We start from the raw sequence: 18635 nt of genomic DNA, 5'->3' as shown, positions 1-18635 counted from the left end.
ATAGAGATACAAAATGAGGCAGAAGCCCATCCTTGGCTTCAAGGGGCTCATGAGTGAATGTGGGAGACAAGTGCAAACCAACGTGAACACAGAAGTCACGTGCAGAACAAACAGGAGGCGATTAACAAAGAGAAGGCACTAGGAGCAAAAAATGTTGGGAAGGGTTGCCTGTAGAAGGTGGGGTTTTAGGAAGCCAGGGAAGTCAGGAGGCAGAGAGGAGGGGGGAGTATTCCAGGCCCTGGGCACAGCCCGAGGAGATGCCCAGAGCCGATGGGATGTGTGGGCGGAGTGCTTTATTCATGGAGCAGCAAAGCGATCCATGTCACTGGGTGGAAGAGAAGGTGGAGTAAAGGAAGGTGTGAAAAGGCTGGAAAGGTAAGGAGGCGGGACATGTTAGGAAGGACTTTGCCCAACACAGGATTTTGTATGTGATCTTGGAGGCTAGAGGGAGTCCACGGCATTTACTGAGTTGTCAGGTCTGTGCTTCAGGCAACAGCCCAGGTGCCAGGCAATGAGGATCTGCTCCAGGGTGCAGGGAGATCAGAGGAGAGAAGGAGGCGTATTTCAGAGATGTTGCATAGATGAAATTGACAGGCCTTGGCAATACAGGGGGTCAGAGAGAAAGAGAATGAAGTGTTGAGGACGATCCCTAGGTGGAAAGCCTAAAGGACTGGGAGGATAGTGCTGCCCTCCACAATAACAGTGAAGGTGGGGGGGGGGGTAAGGAAGAAAGACCAACTGTATTTGATTTCGGCACCAAATTCTGTCCACGATGCCCCTGTGCTCCAGCCCTAGCGAGCTCCTCAATATGTCCTAGACTTTTTTCTGTCTCTAGAATTTTGGTTGTACCATTTCCTTCTCCTTGAATACCCTCTCCACCCCATCTCTGCCTACTGAGAGCATCCCTGTCCTCAATGATCCGCTTAAGGGAGCCTCTTCTACCAGGCTTTTCTTTGGACTGCCAGCCAGAAGTGCCCTCCTTCCCACTCTGTACTGGGATAGCATTTGTTCAGACCCCTCTCTTACAGCACAAGACTCTAAGGCTACAAGGCAGGACATGACTACTACTACTACTACTACTACTACTACTACTAAATATTATTATTATTATTATAGCTAGCATTTGCAAAGCACTTTAAGGTTTATGAAGGGTTTTACAAATACCATCTCATTTTTTGCCTAACAGCAATGCTGGGTGGTTAGTGCTATGCCCATTTTACAGATAAGGAAACTGAGGCAGGCAGAGATGAGACAAAACTGGTCCAGGATTACAAAGCTAATGTCTGAGGCAGGATTTAAATTCAGGTCTTCCTGACTCTGTATTCACCTCCCTTAGGGAGCTAAGTGGTATGATGAAGAAAGCTTTGCAATATCTTCCCCTGTTGCTGTGAGTCTGGTCTGATAAAACTTGAAATTTAGTCATAGAATTTTAAGGTGAGGGAGAAGGCAAGGAGTGGACATGGTCACATCCTTGTTTTAGGATTATTTGGTAGTTGAAAATGATAATCATTTAAGATCAATTGAGCTCCAATAAGGGCCAAAAACCTGAATTAATCTTTTTCTCTCTGAGTGAACTAAAAACACCCCTTCCTGTGTCAGCAAATTCCAGGACCAGATGGAACTGACCAGCATTCCTGCTGTTCGTTATCACTGGGCCCAGGATTTCTGGGACCAGATACTCTCTTGAATAATGGGACTTTTCTTATCTTGAGTTTCTATCGACACTTTGGCATTCTTCTGTTAAACAAACATATGGAGGCTGTATTTTTTTTTTGTAACACAGACATCCTGAGTCTGATCACTCTAAACTGTATAAAACCTCTCTCATTTTGCTTAATCTCCGAGTCAGAATCACATCTGGCTCCCATGTTAACATGATTCACTAGCTAAAAGGGAATAAACTGTATAATCATGTATCACCTAACTTGTTTGCCTTCTTTAACCAAACTTTCAGGTTAACAAAGTTTACCATGGGGTGTTGAGATCCAAGAGCATAGAGCCTGTTTTTATGATTTGGAAGTCTGTTCAAAAGTTTTCTGTGTAACAGGATTGGAATTGTGAAGCCACGGGAACATGGTATATTTCATTCTGTACTCATTAAAATCTTTTAATTGTTTGGCAATATTTGTCAGAAGGATATAGTAGAATGGTAAACAGAAGTGCTAGAGCACAGCTAAGAAATGGTCAACCAGCCTGATACTGTCTATGCAGCTTTTTTCATGGGGCAACTTATAAAACCTGCATTTTTGTTGTTTATGAAATACATGTTTTCTTTATAAAGAAAGCTTCAGGATTGCACAGCTGTTTTCAAAAGGTATCAAACTGCTAAATGTCCTTAGCCCAGATATCAGTGGATGCATATTAACTGCTCAAGGATCTCATTGCGCTTAGATTCTCACATACCTATCTGTGGTGTTTCGTACCCATTGATGCCTTAATGACCTATTTTAAGAAAAAAAGCCATTATTTTGTTAAAATTAAGCAAACGACTGAACTAAAAAAGCCAAATCCTAAATGAGCTACAAGAAATTCCCTGACCTACTTCCTAGTTAGAGTTATGACAATGTTGTTTGTGTTCTGGATTAACTAATTGTGACTAGAACAATGGTTTGGTAAGGGGAAAAAAAAACTTAAATCACATTAAAAAAAATTTGGTCATAGAGAATTATTCCTGTGAATCATGAAAGTCTATTGGTCCCTCAAGAGCCACTTATTAAAATACTATAATGGGGGGAGGGGGGGCTGGCACACTGTTGCCCTGAGCTGGCATGAGGCTGAGAGGACATGGAGAGTGGAATTCCAAGGTAGACTTGAGCACGTAGACAATGTGTGTGTAACTGGCTCCAGTCCACTAATCATGTAACTGATGACATGTTATGTAACAGACCTGGGGCCCCGATTCCAAAGGCACCAGTGAACTTTGTCCCCTTCTGTTGGTTTGCCTTCTAGTCTGGCCACATTCCAGTGAGACGTTGCTAAGGCCTGTCTGAGACTGGCCTGGGAATGTGGTCATGCCTTTTTGCCTTGGTAGTTAGTCATCATTTTGGGTGGCGGAGATGGCGGTGAGGTGGTCAGGGGAGGGCGGCACCAGAGCTCCAGCAGGGACGTGCGCCCAGCTGATCCAGCTTGGAGGCCCTGATCAAAGAGAGATCTTCAGCACCCAGCCCAATGGGACGCCGCCAAGTAATTTCTGAGACGAGGGCTCACCCAGTAGTGATACTGCATTTGGACTCAGACTTAGTAGAAGCAATGCTATGTCATGTCGAGTCTGAGTCCACTCTCCCCAGGAATGAAGGCAGTATAAGGGATAATGCGCTTCTGGGGTTCTAGGGGTAAATGTTTGCACTTCTTTTCATGCTAACAGTGGCAGGAACATGCATAGAATGGAGGCTCAAGCTGATAGCATTAGAGCGATCCCCCCCAAATCTACAGGGGTATCCTAGAACTGAGAGGGATGGTGTGGCCAGCCTCATTCTGAGGGGCCAGAAGGTATTTTCCATAATGTGAAAACCTCAAAAAGAGGTAACAGCTTGAATTGTGATGGTAGTAAGGAAGGACTGACAGCTATCTGGGAGTAAGATCCATACCTGAAGGGCAGGGTGTTTGCCAGGAGTCTGGAGGGCCCCCATGGGGTGCTGTAATGTGAGGCAATGCTCTAGACCACAGACCAACTCTGCCTTCTGCACAGCTCCTCCTTCTCTCCTTAGCACATCAAACAAACACTTACTTCTCTCCTCCCTTAGAATATCTTGCTAATAGTTAAATTGTACTTGCCTGCCATTCAAGTGGCAGTCAGGCCTAGGCTTTGAAAAAATCAGATGAGCTGTTGTCTACACCAGTCTTTCTGGGAAGCAGTACAGTTTTTCACAGATTGCACCTTCGTCAGAATGCCAAGAGACCCCTGGAGACAGCTCTGACACCAACAGACCTACCGGGACTCACTTTACCTCCTCTGCTGGAATAAGGGAATCTAAAGATCTGAATTTTTAAGCGAAAACATGTTTTGAGCTGTTGAGTAGCTAATGTCCTTTCCAGACATGTGAATGATTCATCTGGGAAGCCACAATAAAGTCTGACCTGTTCATGCTATTTGGATTTTTATTTTATTTTTTCCTTTGGCATTATTCTGAACTGGAGAAATGTCTCTTTTCAAGAGTAGTGTAACAGACCACGCTATTCAAGGGAAAGGAGGAGTGGAAGCAGGGTGATGGCTCACGGCGACTTCACAGTCTTCTCAGAGAAAAGGGCAGAAAGGCAGTAGCAGGGAAACAGTTAACCTCCTAATCCACATGGTGTTCTCACAATTTGTTTGTAGGCTGATACTTTCACAACCAGTTGAAGTGAGCCATGTTGGTGTGAATAAAAAAAAAAAAGGACTGAGAGTCAGTCAGTAAATTGTTAAGCAGATGTCAGGAGTGGATTCCGGCCCTGGTTCCCTCACTAATTTCTTTGTGTGATCCTCTCTGGGCATCTGGATGCTGTATCTCTAAGGCCTTTAGAAATAAGCTAATCTAACCTGGGGACAGCTTGATGGTGCTATAGTGCATAGAGTGCTGGCCCTGAAGTTAGGAAGACTCATTTTCTTGAGTTAAAATCTGGCCTCAGACACTTCCTAGCTGTGTGGCCCTGGGCAAGCCACTTCACCCTGTTTGCCTCAGCTTCCTCATCTGTAAAATGAGAAGGAAAAGGAAATGGCAAACCACTCCGTGTCTTTGCTAAAACACCCCAATGAGTCAGACACAACTGAAATATCTGAACAACAAAAAAATACTTTGGAGTCTTTGGAATTAAAAAAAAAAGTTTCCTCAGTGAAAGGGCATTGAGATGTCTCTTTCCATTGTTTATTAATGCATTTTAATTTGATTCATTAATGCAAGGGGAAAAACCCAAAATCCAGATAGCTAGGTTAAGTGACTAACTTACTCAGGTCTGGCTGCTTCTCATTAATTATCACTGAGGTGGGGGTGAGAGAGGTGGAATTACTCAAGCTCATAGAAGGTAACAAGAAAACAAGGTTCTGGGTTTTTGTCTGTTCTGGGACAAAACTCCCTAATTCTGTTTTGTTGTGCTCCTGAGACTCTGGTTTGGCAATCCCAGTTTTGACCATTTTGATGTTTCTCATCATGTTCCTATCCTGCAGAAGAAGAGTTCCGGAAGAAACACTGGGAAGTAAGGAAAGGGGACGACATTGAAAAGGAGGCCTTCTCTAGTGAGACAATGGATCCTGAAATCCGAGGGGGATGGTTCAAAACATGACAACAAGGGATTTAAGGATTTCTCTAAATCTGGTTCCTGGGCTCCCACCCCACTATGTCTGTCCCCAGATCTGGAATGGTGATTTCATTGCTGTAGAGGACTCCAGGTGACTCGGCCAAGGTTATACAGACAGGAATTGTCAGAGGTGAGACTTGAACCCAGATCTTCCTGATTCCAAGGCTGGCTCCTTCATTACCAGATGGGGAAAATTCTCTTCCAGCACTCTAGAACTATGAACAAACTGATCAAAAAGGACAATATTCAGGGGAAGGTGAATGGGATACAGCAAAAGGCCTTGGTGTCGGAGAAATGGGCTTGCCAAGGGGTTAGATTTGTTCATTTTATCGGTCTCAGACCAAACACTTGACCCTTACTTAATGTATGACCCTGGGCAAGTCACTTAACCCCAATTGCCTAAATGAATAAATAATAGATTTGTTCCATTTGTCCCCAGAGCACAGGACCAGGAGCAACCAGGGGGACAAGGAGGTAGAGGGGTTACAAAGTGTTGGGACTGGAATTCAGAAGCAGATTTAGGCTGAGAAAGGAAAAGAAAACATCTTAACGGACTTTCCTGAGCTGAGGGTTGCCTGACGATGGGGAAGAACTGGAGACAGAACAAACATTTGTAAAGTACTTTACAAATATTATTTAATCCTCACAACAACCCTGGGAGGCAGGTGCTACTATTATTCCCATTTTACAGTTGAAGAAATTGCGAACAGAGGTGAAGTGAGCTGCCCAGGGTCCCACAGCTCCAATGTTCTGGCCACTGTGCCACCTGGCCGTCCCCAGGATCCACCTGAGAGAAGGAAGACTCCTCCAGGATTGTATGGGTTAATGGAGGTAAGCTCTTCGTATTCACCTTAGGTCAGCCCGAACCGAGGAACCCTGAAGGGAGCGTAGAGAGGGGCTGACTGGTTCCAGGAAAACAGCCTTCAAAGGGTGTGCCCAAGATGCAACTTGTTCTGGTGGAAGAGGCAAACTGTTACCTCCCCTGTGGATGCTCATTCAGTCTGTGAAATAGGCCTCATTCAAGGCTATAAACCGTGCCTTCACAAGGACTTGGGAAAGAGACGTCTGAGGGCTAGAGGTGACTGTCAGCACAGACATTTCTCTCTCAAAGTAGATGGCTTCGATTTGGAAGAATCATAACTTTTTTTTAAAATGCTTCTGGCAGGCTTATGTCCAAAAACAAAGTATTTTTCCCCCTTCAACAAAACACAATCCAGGCAATTTTCCTGAATCTATCCTCAGACAAACATTGGCAGTGGTTTCTGCTGGCAAATGACCTAGCTAGAATACTGAAGTGATTCATTCCAGCCTGGGCCTGGATCTCCTCTTCAGATCCATGGCCAGGAGAGGCCTAGCTCATCACGCTTGCCACCTGCTCCCCACCCCCCTTTCCTGTTGACATAGCTCTTTAGGATGCAGAAAATAAGGCTAACATTTTTGTATTTTATAAATACTGTAGTTGAGTAACAAACTAAAATAACTACACACACATTGTATAAAAACTCAAGGACATTTTAACACTGGAAGAATGCTAACATAAACATTTCTCCTTGTACAGTATGTGTTTACTCAAATTTTCCAGTAAATCATTCCTAGAGTTTTCCTTTCTACCCACACACAAAAACATTTTTTCTTTTTCTTTCTTTCTTTCTTTCTTTCTTTCTTTCTTTCTTTCTTTCTTTCTTTCTTTCTTTCCTTCCTTCCTTTCTCTCTCTCTCTCTCTCTTTCTTTCCTTTTCTCTCTCTCTTTCTTTCTTTCTTTCTTTCTTTTCTTTCTTTCTTTCTTTCTTTCTTTCTTTCTTTCCTTTCTCTCTCTCTTTCTTTCTCTCTTTCTTTCTTTCTCTCTTTCTTTCTTTCTTTCTTTCTTTCTTTCTTTCTTTCTTTCTTTCTTTCTTTCTTTCTTTCTTTCTTCTTCTTTCTTTCTTCTGATGGCAAAACCAAACGTTCCCCAGTTCCAGTCAACCTTCACCCCACTTCCCATAAACAAGCGGCCCTGTTGGACATTGGGTGACCCCAGGTGGACATTGTGGCTCCATTAGCCTGCTGTGCTTTATCACTTATTATTTGTAAAGTGCTTTGCAAACCTTAAAGCCCTAGATAAATACCAGTTACTGTTGTTATTATGGCATTGGACTAGGTGAATGACTGAACAACTTGGAGAATGTTTCCTGGTTATAGCTGTCAAATACCATTTGTAAAATCATAATGTAACTGGTAAAAATCATCCAAAGGCAAGTATCCTATGTAACTAATTGAATCCTTAAGTCTTCTCTGAAATAGTATGGAGAAAATGCCTTTCAGATTTATTATAAGTCTAGTTATATGAGAAAAGCAAAAGTACAGATTAAGATAAAATCTATTCTGAACTGAAGGGACCTTATACATCATCCTGGCCCACAAAGGTGAAGCATCTTAGCAGAGATTAGTGACAGACAGTAGGACAAGATCCCAAGTCTCTTGATTGTCCAGGAATCTTTCCATTGTACCACAGTGTGTGTGTGTGTGGGGGGGTGTCTGTGGGCAGGAGATCACAATATTTGCTTTTTTTTTTTGGTCACAGGTGTTTTCATTTCTCTACTATTTTTTTTTAAAAAGTATTAAAATTTATATTCATCTTAGTGTATAGCTCTCAGCAGTAACTTTGGTTTGATCAGATACATATTAGACTTTTAAATGAGATGTTCTGTAGATGTCTCAAACTCAACATGACCCAAAATAAGTTATTTTAATTTTTAAAAGTAAATTGCATTTTCCAATGAGCAAGTATTTATTTTCTTTCTCTCTCCCTCCCCTTGGCACTGAAAAAAAAAAGAGAACCCCCCCTTCTAATAAATATGCATATTTTTAGCAAACAAAGTCCTACATTGGCCATGTCAAAAAAAAATGTATCTTGTTCCTATTTAGTGCATCACCTCTATGAGAAGGTAGGTATGATTTTTCATCATCAATCCTTTGGAATCATGGTGGATCATTGCGCTAATCAGAGTTCAAGTCATTCAATATTGTTTTGACATTGTTGTTATTGTATAAATTGTTTTCCTGGTTCTGCTCACTTCACTCTGCATCAATTTATACAAGTCTTTCCAAGTTTTACTGAAACCATTCCCTTCATCATTTCTTAGAGTACAATAGAATTCCATCACATTAAAATGCCATAACTTGTTCAGCCATTCTCTGATTGACACCTTCTTACTTTCTGGTCTTTAACATCACAAAAAAGAGATGCTATAAATATTTTTGTGTATATAGGATCTTTCCTTTCCTTTATACCTTTGGGAGTCTAGGCCCAGTAATGGTATTGCTGGGTGTACAAATTTAGTACCTTTTGGGAAATAATTCCAAATTACTTTCCAGAATGGCTTGATCAATTCACAGCTCCAAACTAACATGTCCATTTTCCACAGCTTTACATTTGTTATTTTCCTGTTTTGTTAACTTTGCCAATCCAGTATGTGTGAGGTGTAAACACAGAGTTGCTTTAATTTTCATTTCTCTGCTAAGTAGAGATCGGGAGTGTTTTTCATATGGCTATTGATAGCTTGGATTTCTTCCTTAGAAAATTGCCTGTTCATATTCCTTTTCTCTTTATCAATTGGGGAATGGTTCTTATTCTTAAGGATTTGAATCAGGTCCTTACATATCGTAGAGACGAGACACTTATTGAAGATAATTGCCACAAAGATGTTTGCCCCCCAGGCTACCAGTGTCTCTCCCATGCTTGGCTGCACTGGATTTGTTTATGAAAACAAACAACAAAATGAAAAACCCAACCCAACTTTATATAATAAAAATTATGCATCTATAATTATGAAAGGTCATTTCTTCCTTGCTCCTCCAATTTGCTTATGACACGACCTTTTTATTTTATGTCTAGATCGCATAACCGCTTGACGTTTATCTTGATATATGGTGTGAAGTGTTGCTCTGAACCTAATTTCTACGGGATTGGTGTCTAGTTTTCCTAGCAGTTTGTAGCAAAGAGTGAGTCCTTACCCTAGCACCTGTGGTCTTTGGGTTTATCAACACTGGGCTATGTTTGTTTTCTTTGGTATATTATGTACTTAATCTGATCCACTGATTGACCTATTTTTCCAAACCAGCATAAAATAGTTTTGATTATCATTGGTTGATTGCAAGGTTTCCTTCCTTACCACTTCCTTTTTTTTTTAAATTACTAGAGATTCCTGTCCTTATATTCTTCCAAAAGAATTTGATTATTTTTTTCTAGTTCTGTAATTTTTGGTAGCTTGGTATGCCCCCAAATAATGAAGTAGTGTCTTTTATATTGACTCAGTTTACTTATGAGCAATTAATATTTCTCCAATTATTTGTTTCCTCATTACAGTCCCACATGCATGGAATGTTCTCCCTCTCTCAAGTTTCTTCTCCACTATGGTGCATCTGCTGCAGTCACCTCTCTACTCAAGCACTGATGACTTAGTATTAAAAAACAGCAACCCTCCTTTGACATTTAAAGCTCTTTACAACTTGGCCTTTTCCCACCTTTCCAATCTTTTTACTCATAAGTTTTCTCCATGAACTCTATGGTTGAGCCATAGTGGTTGTGGGGGAGCGGTGCATTGTTCCATCCTGTGGCTCTTGCTTGGACAGCACTGGCTGTATTCCATTACCCACGATGCTTTCCCTCCTTCCCACCCCTCTCCTGTCAGAATTCATGGTTTCCTTTAAGCACCACTTTCTATATTAGGCCTTACCTGGGCCAGTCTGCTATTCCCCCACAATACCAGGTCACCTTGTATCTGCTTTGTGTCTTGATTATATTTATACATGGACATGTTGTTCCCATTAGAATTTAAGGTCCCAAAACTTTTGCCCTTGAATCCTTAAGCATCCCCAGTGATTTGCAGCACATTGCTTAAAGATATTTTAAAAAAAAACATTGACTGATTCATGCTACTAGTTATTCTGCCATACCAAGATCCCCGCCCCCCTCCACCATTGTAAGGTCTTTGTTACTCTGGTTCTCCAGCTGATATCTCCCCGATCTTTTTGCTTTCTCCTCCCCTTGGTGGCACAAATATATCAGGAGAAGATGAGAATGAAACTCCTGCATCATTTTATAACCACTCTCCACCTCCCCCCCCCAAAAAAAAAGAAAAGATCATGGTCACAAAGCATGTTCTTTTCCCAGTGGCCAATAATTTACAGGATTTGAGAGTTGTTAAGGGAATTCAGCTTCCATCTAGTGCAAATCACACATAATAGGAATCTCTATTACATCACCTCCGTCAAATGGTTGTCTAGCCTCTGCGTGAGACCTCCAAGGACATCTCAAGGGAGGATTTTTTTATTTTTTATTTGTATTAAGCATAGGTTAGCTGTTTGGCAAATTCCCCTGTTGCTTTTGGTTCTGTCCTTTAAGGCAGAATTCCTCTTCCACATGTAGGTTCTTCAAATATCTGGAGACAGCTATCATCTTCCGTTCTCCAGGTCCTTCTCCTGATCCCCACATTACATGGTTTTAAAGACCTTCACCATCTCAGCTGTCCTCCTCTGTACAGTCTCCATCTTATCAATGTCCTTTATTAAATGTGCTGCCCAGAACTGAATTTTGTGCCTCATTTCTATTCCCTTTCCCCTCCTACTTCCTATAGTGTAAGTTAGATTTCTATACCTGATTATGTTATTCCCTCTTTGAACCAAATCTGATGAGAGTAAGGTTCAAACAATGCTCATCTCCCTCCCTTCTTTCCCTCTACTGTATTAGGTTTTTGTGTGATGTAACTTTTTTCATGTGATGTAATCTATCCTTTTTTCATGTGATATAATTTATCCTTGTCTGCCTCCTCGTTTCCTTTTCCCCCAATGCAATCTCTTTTCACCACTTAATTAGATTTTTTACCATCACATAAAAGTCAACTTACACCCACACCCTCTGTCTAAGTATACCCCCTTTTAAATGCCATAATGGGATATAAACAGTTTGCCCTTATTAAAAATATGTTGTTGTTTTTTCTTTCCTGTTTACCTTTTTATGCCTCTCTTGAGTCTTGTATTTGAAGGTCAAATTTTCTGTTGAGTTCTAGTCTTTTCATCAGGAAAGTTTAGAAGTCCCCTATTTCATTGAATATCCATCTCCTCCCCTGAAAGATTATGCTTAGTTTCGCTGGGTAGTTGATTCTTGGTTGTAATCCAAGCTCCTTTGCCTTACAGAATATTGTATTCCGTGCCCTCCAATCTTTTAATGTGGAAGCTGCAAGGTCCTGCATAATCTTGGCTGTGGTTCCATGATGTTTAAATTGTTTCTTTCTGGCTGCTTGTAGTATTTTCTCTTTGATCTGGTAATTTTGGAATTTGGCTACTATATTCCTTGGCGTTTTCAACTTGGGGTCTCTTTCGGGAGGTGATTGGTGGATTCTTTCTATGGCTATTTTACCCTCTGGTTCTAGGACCTCAGTGCAGTTTTCTTTGATGATTTCCTGAAGGATGTTGTCCAGGCTTTTTTTTTCGTCATGGTTTTCAGGAAGACCAATAATTTTTAAATTGTCTCTCCTGGATCTATTTTTCAGGTCAGTTGTTTTACCAATGAGGTATTTTACACTTCCCATTTTTTTCATTCTTTTGTTTCTGTTTGACCGATTCTTGCTCTTTCATAGAGTCATTAGCTTCTACTTGCCCCATTCTAATTTTTAATGAGTTGTTTTCTTCTATTAGATTTTGTACCTATTTTTCCACTTGGCCCATTTTACTTTTTAAGGAGTTCTCCTCTTCAGTGAGTTTTTTTGCCTCCTTTTCCATTTGGCCAATTCTACTTTTTAAGGACTTGTTTTCTACAGTTAATTTTTGTCCTTCCTTTCCCAAGCTATTGACTCTCTCTTGCATACCTCTCATTTCTTTTCTCATTTTTTCTTCTACCTCTCTTATTTGACTTTTAAAATCCTCTTGAGATCTTCTAAGAAGGCTTTTTAGGCTTGAGACCAGTTCATATTCCCCTTTGAAGTTTCAAATGTACAGGTATATTGACAATGTTGTCCTCTTCTGAATTTGTGCCTTAATCTTCCCTCTCCCTAAAATAAGAATCTGTGGTAATTTTCTGTTTCTGCTTTTTGTTCATGGCGTTTGCCTATCTCCTGACTTTTAAAAAAAAAATGTTGAGTTGTCCTGTTGGAGTAAAGGGGACACTTATGAAAGCTTCTTTTCCTGGCCACCCAGCCCTTGCACAGGGATATTTCGCTGCTGGTGGATGTCTGTCATCCTGGAGCTGTGCCTTCTGGAGTCGTGCTTCCCAGAGTTGTGTTGAGGCACCGAGTGATTTTGCTGCTGGAAAATGCCATCACCAATGGTGGTTTTCTGAGCTGGTGTCTACTGGTTCCTCTGCCTGTATTGAGGCTCTTGGGGGAGTCCTGGTGTTGGCACTTGCCTGCTCCACCAACCTGGGTCTCAGGATCTCCCCCTGGTATGCTGAGATGGGGCTTGCTGCTGGCTTGGTGGGAAACCTCCAGTCCTGTACTGCTCCCTCTCCCCGAGAGCAAGAGGGGCCTTTCCTGTTAATCCTCCAAGCTTCCTGAGGTACAAGATTGCTGTGTCCTTTTTTGCTGGCTCAGGGTTTTTCCTGGATCAATATTTTCTGGGCTTTCAGAGGTCAGTGAAAGAGAATGAGAGAGACTTACTCCTTTCACATTAAGACCACCATCTTGGCTCCCAGGAGCAGAAGTCTCTGTGCCTCATTTCTAAAACATTATGCTGGTGTTTGATCCTAAACTTAACACAGTATCTTTGCTTTGAATTTGCAAGGAGACATTTAAAAAAGTCTTGGATGTTGTCTCACTGACTCTAGGCAGTTTTATTATACCTCCTTATCAACTCACTCTTCCATTCTTCACATGAGCTCTGACAAGGGCAGAGTGCATGGGGCTATAACTCCTTATTTCTAGTTTAACACAGCCTAACAGCATTCTTTTTTTAGCTGCTCCATAACACTGCTGACTCCCATTTAATCCTGCTGCCCCTATTTTAGAATGGTGAAGCTGATTTTTTTTTGTACCCAAGAGGAAGAATTTACATTTACCTTTACTGAATTTCATCTTATTAAGTTCAGCCCAAGGCTTGGGAGCCTGCCTTTTGGATCCTGACTATGATCCAGTGTATTAGTTATCCTTCCCAGCTTTGGGTCATTTGCAAATTTGCCTGCCTCTTCCTCCATAACTTGGGCTTTGGTAATCTTAAAAAAAATTTGTTTTTCTTCTGAACTTGCATACCAAAAAAGAGCATTTCCAAACACAAAACAGAGGATATGCTCACACACATGCACGCATATACATTCTATACAAAAATATGCATCTTAATTTCATACCGCTTGCTTTTAAATATATACATACATACATATGAGGGCATGTGTATATATGTGTATATATATATGTACATGTGCATGTGCATGTATGTGTGCATATTTCTAGGAGGTACCCTTAAAACTGTCCTGTTTGTGCTTTATGTTCTCTTCTGGACAGTTAAAAAAATTTTACAGTGGTCCTTTTATTTTCATCACTAGTGCTAACTCACACTTCCCCTATGACCTCCCCTCCCCCAATTAAAAAGTAGAAGAAAAAAAATTCACTCATCTCCCTGGAAGATGAATTGGAGTGGGGAAGAGAATTAAGGCAGGTAAACCTCTTCTAGGAACTATTGCAACAGTGCAGCAATGAAGTGATGAAGGCTTGCACAAGGGTGGGGGCGGTATCAGAGGACAGGAGAGGGCATATTAGAAAGATACTGCATAGGTGAAATTGATTGACAAGAGATGGTACAGAAGTGAAATTGACAAGGGATGCTGCAGAGGTGAGATCCACAGGCCTTGGCTAAAGCCTGGATATGGCGTAGGGTGAGAGGGTGAGAGAGAGAGAGAGAGAGAGAGAGAGAGGAGGAGAGAGAGAGAGAGAGAGAGAGAGAGAGAGAGAGAGAGTCCAGGATACCTCCTAGGTCTAGTCCTCTGCTTTTGGGCTACCCATGTCTCATCTCTAGTAGTGTGGGAAGGCTACCTCAGGCTGATGTTTGGCTCTCCTGTCATGTGGCCCCCTTTCCTATTGCCTGTAACATGTTGGATTTATTGATCTTTATTTGTTCTGGTACAAACTTTAGGATTTTGCTGCAGCAGTTATGTGGGGGCTTGGCTTTCTGCCTCCTATCCAGGCACTACTTTTCTAAGGAAAAGCCCCAATTTTTTTTTTTTTAGGCAATTGGGGTTAAGTGACTTGCCCAGGGTCACACAGCTAGTAAGTGTTAAGTGTTTGGTCTGAGGCCGCATTTGAACTCAGGTCCTCCTGACTTCAGGGCTGGTGCTCTATCCACTGTGCCACCTAGCTGCCCTGAAAAGCCCAAATTTTAATAGCAAAAAAAAGAAAAAAGGAAATAAAAGTTTTTGAGACTTACTCTTTGAATCTCTTGTGTGGTTTGGGCAGAAACAATTCAAGATAATTATTCTGAAAAATAAATGCTTGGTGCTATGGAAATTTTGATCTTGTTGCCAAAATATTACTATTTACAAATTTTGTGCCAGCTTTATAAAATTTACACTGCTGGCCAGGGGTAAACTTACGTGGTATCTTTATTTTGGATTCACAAGATGACAAAAAACTTCCTGGATATTGCCTCATTGCTGCTAGGCCATCCTATTATACCTCTCTTATCAATCCACTATCCCACCCTCCACAATGGCTCTTCCAGATCTTTTCATGCCTCCTCAAAGCTCCCATGGCTACCCTCCTCTGACTCTCTTAGCTGAGAACCTCGCCTCTGTTTTACGGAAAAAATGGAGGTTATTGGCTTTGAATTCCTTCTTCTCTCCTATTCCTCATCGCCTATCAGTCAAGTGCCTTCTGCCACTTTCTCCTCCTTTACTCCTGTCTCCCATGATGAAATGGCCTTACTCCGTATCTTCTACTTGTTCAAATGATCCCATTCTCTCATGGTCTCCAACAGACTGTCCCCTCTGGCATCCCCACTCTCACTTATTTTCAATCTCTCTTTGTCTTCTGCCTACAAACATGCCCACGGTTCCCTCATTCTAAAAAAATATCCCACTTGATCTTTCCATCCTGCTAATTTTCATCCTATTTCTCTTCTCCCTTTGAAGCTAAACTCCTAGAAAAAGCCATTTACATTAGATGTCTCCACTTTTTCTTGCTTTCTAACCTCTTGCAATTTGGCTTCTGACCTCATTCCAGTTAAACTGCTCTCTCCAAAGTTACCAGCGATCTCAGTCGCCAGATCCAGTGACCTTTTCTCAAACCTCATTCTCCTTGGCCTCTCTGCAGATTTTGACATTACCTTCTCAGACATCTCAGACCAGTAAACATAAACTCAACACGTCCAGAACAGAAATCATTATCTTTCCCCTGGCTCCTCTTCCCCTACCTTTCCTAATACTATAGAGGCAACACCCTCCTCCCAGTCCCTCAGGCTCACAACCTAGGAGTCATCCTGGACTCCTCACTATCTCTCAGCCCCCATACCCAGGCAGTTGCCAAGGCCTGCTGATCTCACCTTTGCAGCATCCCTTGAATATGCCCCCTTCTGTCCTCTGCTGCTGCCATACCCCTGGTGCAGGCCCACATCACCTCACACTTAAGACCGCTGTATTAGCTGCCTCAAGTCTCGCCCCACTCCAATCCATCTACCATTCAGCTGCCAAAATGATTTTCCTACAGTGCAGGTCTCATCATGTCACTCCCCTACACAAAGTCCAGCGGCTCCCCATCATCTCTAGGATTAAATACAAAATGTTCTACTTGGCATTCAAAGCCCTTCATAACCTAGGCCCCTTCTATTTTCCTAGTCTTCTTCCTCCCCAACACATACCAGTACTGTTGGAGCCAGTGACACTCCCTCCCCCATGCCAACTAATGACCTCCCTGGCTTTAAGTCCTAATTAAAATCTCACCTTTCTAAGCCCTCTGAATTCCAGTGCTTCCCCTCTGCTAATTATTTCCTATTTATCCTGTATATATTTACTTGTCTTCCCTGTTAGATTAGGAACTCATTGAGGGTACAGACTTTTTCTTCTTTTTTATCACCAGCACTGAGAACAGTGCTTGGAACACAGCAGGTGGTCCATGTTTATTGATTGATTGAAATGACTAACTTCAAGGTCAAAATGTAAATGAGAAAAACGAGTATTTATTTATTTGTTTATTAATTTATTATTTCATTATCTTCACGTGCTTTGTAGGCCAGAAACAAAGTTTGGAGTTTACCTGCAAGCAGGTTCAATCCTGGGGGCTCTTCAACAATAATACTTTCTGGCTCATACATCTAACCCATAGTTTTCTCACATCAGAATTTGTATTTCCTTGTTCTCATCTAGATTTCTCCAGATTCTTTGCCAGTTCCAAACTAAGAAGGCATGCCAGCATGCCACAATTCTAACACAGAAAGCCACTTACAGAGCTGTCAAGGCTTTCATACTGGCTCTTTAAAGGAAGATCCTCAGTCCTCACACATGGCTGAGGGTGACTCGATTCCATTCACTTCTTCCTTTCCTCAGGATCTAGGTGTTGTTCCGCCCACCCCTAATGAACACCTCCTGCCAAGCCTCTTGGAAACTGAGAATAGATACACCCTTTTCCATTTATCTTTCCAACTCTCGCCATACTCCCTGGTGACTAGTGAGAGGTTCTGCCAACAGCATTAAGATTCCAATATGCCTCCGGAGGACACCAGGAACAGTCGAAGGGAAGGGGAGGAATAAAGCTAGCAGTCTCTACTGGCATTTATACCATGGCAAAAGCCCAGGTTCTTATATAGAGATCATATAGATTACTATAAAGATTACTTAGGTCTAATGCACCTTAAATTTTTATGTTTAATTGTTTTAGGCATCATGGTGTTCCCAGGGAAAGCTCTGTAGTTCTAGGCTTAGATAGAAAGAACTATAGCTAATACCTCATATAACTGGAACGGCCAACTCCATCTCCTTTCTTTTCATTTTTCCTTATCATTTATTCTTAAAAACTCTACAAGCTTTTGTGTATACAGAAATCTCTCTCAAACATTAATTCAACTTAATTTATATACTTTCAAAATTTAAAGGCATCAAATATTAATTGCCTCTTATTCACAATGTACTATGTAGTGAGAATATAAAAATGGGAAAAAACACCCCTCACAACTATTATCTCTGCCCTTAACAAGTTAGCAATAGGGGGACAAGACAAGTGTACTATGCTTTCATGCTTAAACACTGATGCATAAGGACACAGGAGATGTCCAAAGAGGTGGGACTGGAAGTACATAGCTTGAAGTCTGGTAGGGATTTCAGAGACCTATTTTACAGATGAGGGAAGTGAAGCCCAAACTGAGCCATGGGCATGCGGATGGTTGGTAGCAGGACCTGTGATCAATGTCCCCTTGTCTCACGTCAGTGTTTTTCCCAGCATACCACAAGCTTTCCCTAAAAACACGCCTAAGTTTCTCAGACATGGGCTTGTGTCAACCAAAATTACAGAGAAGCCTGCTTCTGAACTCTATTCCTTTTGCGTAGGTCTACTGAATAGAGAACTATTGACTGATCCTCTCTTTATTTAAAAGTTATTAAGGGAAAAAGATGGGCTCACGCTAAGTTATGCTTGACAAGCACCATCCTGACAATTTCCAGTGCTACAACAGTCTTGGTTAAATGTTTTTTTTTTTAATTTTCTGAACATCAGTCTTCTTGATTTCACTGATCTCAGGAGCTCCTGGAGAAGGACTGTCTCTGCCCCTGTAGACAGGCGGCTGCTCTGAGCTGTGCGGGGCACTGAGAAGTTAAATAACTTTACCTAGCGTAACACGGTTTGCCTCACAGACAGAATTTGGATCCAGGAACCAGCTCTTTGCTACCATCTTCTCTGGGGATTTTTTTTCCATACAAAGTAGTTATTTACATCATCATAAAAGATATTGTGTGTGACAGTATTTTGCCAACTACAGAAAATGTTATGAAACAAATTTTTATAAAGAATGGCTGAATGAAATTTAGGCCTCTTGCAGGCAATCCTCCATTATAAATGACAATATTTTGTCAGGATCAGCACATCACAACTGGTTTTTAATTTCAAAGTAAGGTCTGGTGGAAAATGGCAGAGGGCTGGAGGGAAGACGTGGTTTCTTGACTTCAGGAGCCAGCCTTTGGACAAATCACATACATCCCTGAAGTGCTGTGCACTCTCAGCTAGTTATTCAACTTTCAATGAACAGTTTTCAAGGGTACTTGGAGATATGAGCTCCCATATTCTAAGGTAGATCCTGTGTCTGGTCTAAAACTCCAGTTTTCATCTGGTGCATATGATTACACCACAGATGTTCCATGTGGACAGAGTTGTATTCTTCCAAAATAGTGGCAAGACAAAGCATATCTGTGAATAGTGTACA

This window comes from Phascolarctos cinereus, unplaced genomic scaffold (genome assembly GCF_003287225.1).
Source record: "Phascolarctos cinereus isolate Bilbo 61053 unplaced genomic scaffold, phaCin_HiC Scaffold_1;HRSCAF=81, whole genome shotgun sequence".
NCBI classification, from domain to species: Eukaryota; Metazoa; Chordata; class Mammalia; order Diprotodontia; family Phascolarctidae; genus Phascolarctos; species Phascolarctos cinereus.
Note: the sequence above shows the minus strand (reverse complement) of the source record.